Here is a 6,000-nt window from a genome sequence, read left to right as displayed (position 1 = left end):
AACAGTGTATTTGCTGGGAGAAAAGTGCATTACTGTGCGCTTTCACCGTTCAGCAAATACATGTGTAGAAGCACAGCGCTAGCAGAAACGAACGTTTCTCAAAGTTTTCTAACTCAGGGAACAAGTTGCACACTTCTGAGATGCATTTGGGCAACTATGTCAGAAATGAGTTTTTTGCCTACAGAGACATGCCTATTTGCGCAGTAGTACAGATTCTGAGTATGTAACTGGGCTGGATGAAATCAGCATTTGTCTTGCTTCACTGTGCGTAGGGAAGCTCAGTTTTAGTCACTGTAGCTCCCACAAGTGTCTCCTCAGTGTGTTCCCATTTCCTTAGAAACAGTGTATTTGCTGGGAGAAAAGTGCATTACTGTGCGCTTTCACCGTTCAGCAAATACATTTGTAGAAGCACAGCGCTTGCAGAAACGACTGTTTCTCGATGTTTTCTAACTCAGGGAACAAGTTGCACACTTCTGAGATGCATTTGGGCAACTTTGTCAGAAATGAGTTTTTTGCCTAAAGAGACATGCCTATTTGCGCAGTAGTACAGATTCTGAGTATGTAACTGGGCTTGATGAAATCAGCATTTCTCTTGCTTCCCTGTGCGTAGGGAAGCTCAGTTTTAGTCACAGTAGCTCCCACAAGTGTCTCCTCAGTGTATTCCCATTTCCTTAGAAACAGTGTATTTGCTGGGAGAAAAGTGCATTACTGTGCGCTTTCACCGTTCAGCAAGTACATGTGTAGAAGCACAGCGCTAGCAGAAACGAACGTTTCTCGACGTTTTCTAACTCAGGGAACACTTTGCACACTTCTGAGATGCATTTGGGCAACTTTGTCAGAAATGAGGTTTTTGCCTAAAGAGACATGCCTATTTGCGCAGTAGTACAGATTCTGAGTATGTAACTAGGCTTGATCAAATCAGCATTTCTCTTGCTTCCCTCTGTGTAGGGAAGCTCAGTTTTAGTCACAGTAGCTCCCACAAGTGTCTCCTCAGTGTGTTCCCATTTCCTTAGAAACAGTGTATTTGCTGGGAGAAAAGTGCATTACTGTGCGCTTTCACCGTTCAGCAAATACATGTGTACAAGCACAGCGCTAGCAGAAACGACGGTTTCTCGACGTTTTCTAACTCAGGGAACAAGTTGCACACTTCTGAGATGCATTTGGGCAACTTTGTCAGAAATGAGTTTTTTGCCTACAGAGACATGCCTATTTGCGCAGTAGTACAGATTCTGAGTATGTAACTGGGCTTGATGAAATCAGCATTTCTCTTGCTTCCCTGTATGTAGAGAAGCTCAGTTTTAGTCACAGTAGCTCCCACAAGTGTCTCCTCAGTGTGTTCCCATTTCCTTAGAAACAGTGTATTTGCTGGGAGAAAAGTGCATTACTGTGCACTTTCACCGTTCAGCAAGTACATGTGTAGAAGTACAGCGCTAGCAGAAAAGACCGTGTCTCGACGTTTTATAACTCAGAGAACAAGTTGCACACTTCTGAGATGCATTTGGGCAACTTTGTCAGAAATGAGTTTTTTGCCTAAAGAGACATGCCTATTTGCGCAGTAGTACAGATTCTGAGTATGTAACTGGGCTTGATGAAATCAGCATTTCTCTTGATTCCCTGTGCGTAGGGAAGCTCAGTTTTAGTCACAGTAGCTCCCACAAGTGTCTCCTCAGTGTGTTCCCATTTCCTTAGAAACAGTGTATTTGCTGGGAGATAAGTGCACATTACTGTGCGCTTTCACCGTTCAGCAAATACATGTGTAGAAGCACAGCCCTAGCAGAAACGAACGTTTCTCGACGTTTTCTAACTCAGGGAACAAGTTGCACACTTCTGAGATGCATTTGGGCAACTTTGTCAGAAATGAGTTTTTTGCCTAAAGAGACATGCCTATTTGCACAGTAGTACAGATTCTGAGTATGTAACTGGGCTTGATGAAATCAGCATTTCTCTTGCTTTCCTGTGCATAGGGATGCTCAGTTTTAGTCACAGTACCTCCGACAAGTGTCTTCTCAGTGTGTTCCCATTTCCTTAGAAACAGTGTATTTGCTGGGAGAAAAGTGCATTACTGTGCGCTTTCACCATTCAGCAAATGCATGTGTAGAAGCACAGCGCTAGCAGAAACAACCATTTCTCAACGTTTTCTAACTCAGGAAACAAGATGCACACTTCTGAGATGCATTTGGGCAACTTTGTCAGAAATGAGGTTTTTGCCTAAAGAGACATGCCTATTTGCGCAGTAGTACAGATTCTGAGTATGTAACTGGGCTTGATGAAATCAGCATTTCTCTTGCTTCCCTGTGCGTAGGGAAGCTCAGTTTTAGTCACATTAGCTCCCACAAGTGTCTCCTCAGTGTGTTCCCATTTCCTTAGAAACAGTGTATTTGCTGGGAGAAAAGTGCATTACTGTGCGCTTTCACCATTCAGCAAATGCATGTGTAGAAGCACAGCGCTAGCAGAAGCGAACGTTTCTCGACGTTTTCTAATTCAGGGAACAAGTTGCACACTTCTGAGATGCATTTGGGCAACTTTGTCAGAAATGAGGTTTTTGCCTAAAGAGCCAAGCCTATTTGCGCAGTAGTACAGATTCTGAGTATGTAACTGGGCTTGATCAAATCAGCATTTCTCTTGCTTCCCTCTGTGTAGGGAAGCTGAGTTTTAGTCACAGTAGCTCCCACAAGTGTCTCCTCAGTGTGTTCCCATTTCCTTAGAAACAGTGTATTTGCTGGGAGAAAAGTGCATTACTGTGCGCTTTCACCGTTCAGCAAATACATGTGTAGAAGCACAGCGCTAGCAGAAACGAACGTTTCTCGACGTTTTCTAACTCAGGGAACAAGTTGCACACTTCTGAGATGCATTTGGGCAACTTTGTCAGAAATGAGGTTTTTGCCTAAAGAGACATGCCTATTTGCGCAGTAGTACAGATTCTGAGTATGTAACTGGGCTTGATGAAATCAGCATTTCTCTTGCTTCCCTGTGCGTAGGGAAGCTCAGTTTTAGTCACATTAGCTCCCACAAGTGTCTCCTCAGTGTGTTCCCATTTCCTTAGAAACAGTGTATTTGCTGGGAGAAAAGTGCATTACTGTGTGCTTTCACCATTCAGCAAATGCATGTGTAGAAGCACAGCGCTAGCAGAAGCGAACGTTTCTCGACGTTTTCTAATTCAGGGAACAAGTTGCACACTTCTGAGATGCATTTGGGCAACTTTGTCAGAAATGAGGTTTTTGCCTAAAGAGCCAAGCCTATTTGCGCAGTAGTACAGATTCTGAGTATGTAACTGGGCTTGATCAAATCAGCATTTCTCTTGCTTCCCTCTGTGTAGGGAAGCTGAGTTTTAGTCACAGTAGCTCCCACAAGTGTCTCCTCAGTGTGTTCCCATTTCCTTAGAAACAGTGTATTTGCTGGGAGAAAAGTGCATTACTGTGCGCTTTCACCGTTCAGCAAATACATGTGTAGAAGCACAGCGCTAGCAGAAACGAACGTTTCTCGACGTTTTCTAACTCAGGGAACAAGTTGCACACTTCTGAGATGCATTTGGGCAACTTTGTCAGAAATGAGGTTTTTGCCTAAAGAGACATGCCTATTTGCGCAGTAGTACAGATTCTGAGTATGTAACTGGGCTTGATGAAATCAGCATTTCTCTTGCTTCCCTGTGCGTAGGGAAGCTCAGTTTTAGTCACAGTAGCTCCCACAAGTGTCTCCTCAGTGTGTTCCCATTTCCTTAGAAACAGTGTATTTGCTGGGAGAAAAGTGCATTACTGTGCACTTTCACCGTTCAGCAAGTACATGTGTAGAAGTACAGCGCTAGCAGAAAAGACCGTGTCTCGACGTTTTCTAACTCAGAGAACAAGTTGCACACTTCTGAGATGCATTTGGGCAACTTTATCAGAAATGAGTTTTTTGCCTAAAGAGATATGCCTATTTGCGCAGTAGTACAGATTCTGAATATGTAACTGCGCTTGATGAAATCAGCATTTGTCTTGCTTCCCTGTGCGTAGGGAAGCACAGTTTTAGTCACAGTAGCTCCCACAAGTGTCTCCTGTGTGTGTTCCCATTTCCTTAGAAACAGTGTATTTGCTGGGAGAAAAGTGCATTACTGTGCGCTTTCACCGTTCAGCAAATACATTTGTAGAAGCACAGCGCTAGCACAAACGACCGTTTCTCGATGTTTTCTAACTCAGGGAACAAGTTGCACACTTCTGAGATGCATTTGGGCAACTTTGTCAGAAATGAGGTTTTTGCCTAAAGAGACATGCCTATTTGCGCAGTAGTACAGATTCTGAGTATGTAACTGGGCTTGATGAAATCAGCATTTCTCTTGCTTCCCTGTGCGTAGGGAAGCTCAATTTTAGTCACATTAGCTCCCACAAGTGTCTCCTCAGTGTGTTCCCATTTCCTTAGAAACAGTGTATTTGCTGGGAGAAAAGTGCATTACTGTGCGCTTTCACCATTCAGCAAATGCATGTGTAGAAGCACAGCGCTAGCAGAAGCGAACGTTTCTCGACGTTTTCTAATTCAGGGAACAAGTTGCACACTTCTGAGATGCATTTGGGCAACTTTGTCAGAAATGAGGTTTTTGCCTAAAGAGCCAAGCCTATTTGCGCAGTAGTACAGATTCTGAGTATGTAACTGGGCTTGATCAAATCAGCATTTCTCTTGCTTCCCTCTGTGTAGGGAAGCTGAGTTTTAGTCACAGTAGCTCCCACAAGTGTCTCCTCAGTGTGTTCCCATTTCCTTAGAAACAGTGTATTTGCTGGGAGAAAAGTGCATTACTGTGTGCTTTCACCGTTCAGCAAATACATGTGTAGAAGCACAGCGCTAGCAGAAACGAATGTTTCTCGACGTTTTCTAACTCAGGGAACAAGTTGCACACTTCTGAGATGCATTTGGGCAACTTTGTCAGAAATGAGGTTTTTGCCTAAAGAGACATGCCTATTTGCGCAGTAGTACAGATTCTGAGTATGTAACTGGGCTTGATGAAATCAGCATTTCTCTTGCTTCCCTGTGCGTAGGGAAGCTCAGTTTTAGTCACATTAGCTCCCACAAGTGTCTCCTCAGTGTGTTCCCATTTCCTTAGAAACAGTGTATTTGCTGGGAGAAAAGTGCATTACTGTGTGCTTTCACCATTCAGCAAATGCATGTGTAGAAGCACAGCGCTAGCAGAAGCGAACGTTTCTCGACGTTTTCTAATTCAGGGAACAAGTTGCACACTTCTGAGATGCATTTGGGCAACTTTGTCAGAAATGAGGTTTTTGCCTAAAGAGCCAAGCCTATTTGCGCAGTAGTACAGATTCTGAGTATGTAACTGGGCTTGATCAAATCAGCATTTCTCTTGCTTCCCTCTGTGTAGGGAAGCTGAGTTTTAGTCACAGTAGCTCCCACAAGTGTCTCCTCAGTGTGTTCCCATTTCCTTAGAAACAGTGTATTTGCTGGGAGAAAAGTGCATTACTGTGCGCTTTCACCGTTCAGCAAATACATGTGTAGAAGCACAGCGCTAGCAGAAACGAACGTTTCTCGACGTTTTCTAACTCAGGGAACAAGTTGCACACTTCTGAGATGCATTTGGGCAACTTTGTCAGAAATGAGGTTTTTGCCTAAAGAGACATGCCTATTTGCGCAGTAGTACAGATTCTGAGTATGTAACTGGGCTTGATGAAATCAGCATTTCTCTTGCTTCCCTGTGCGTAGGGAAGCTCAGTTTTAGTCACAGTAGCTCCCACAAGTGTCTCCTCAGTGTGTTCCCATTTCCTTAGAAACAGTGTATTTGCTGGGAGAAAAGTGCATTACTGTGCACTTTCACCGTTCAGCAAGTACATGTGTAGAAGTACAGCGCTAGCAGAAAAGACCGTGTCTCGACGTTTTCTAACTCAGAGAACAAGTTGCACACTTCTGAGATGCATTTGGGCAACTTTATCAGAAATGAGTTTTTTGCCTAAAGAGATATGCCTATTTGCGCAGTAGTACAGATTCTGAATATGTAACTGCGCTTGATGAAATCAGCATTTG

Source organism: Acomys minous, assembly GCF_964271855.1.
Source record: "Acomys minous genome assembly, contig: scaffold_43, whole genome shotgun sequence".
Lineage (NCBI taxonomy): Eukaryota > Metazoa > Chordata > Mammalia > Rodentia > Muridae > Acomys > Acomys minous.
This window is presented reverse-complemented; position numbering follows the sequence as displayed.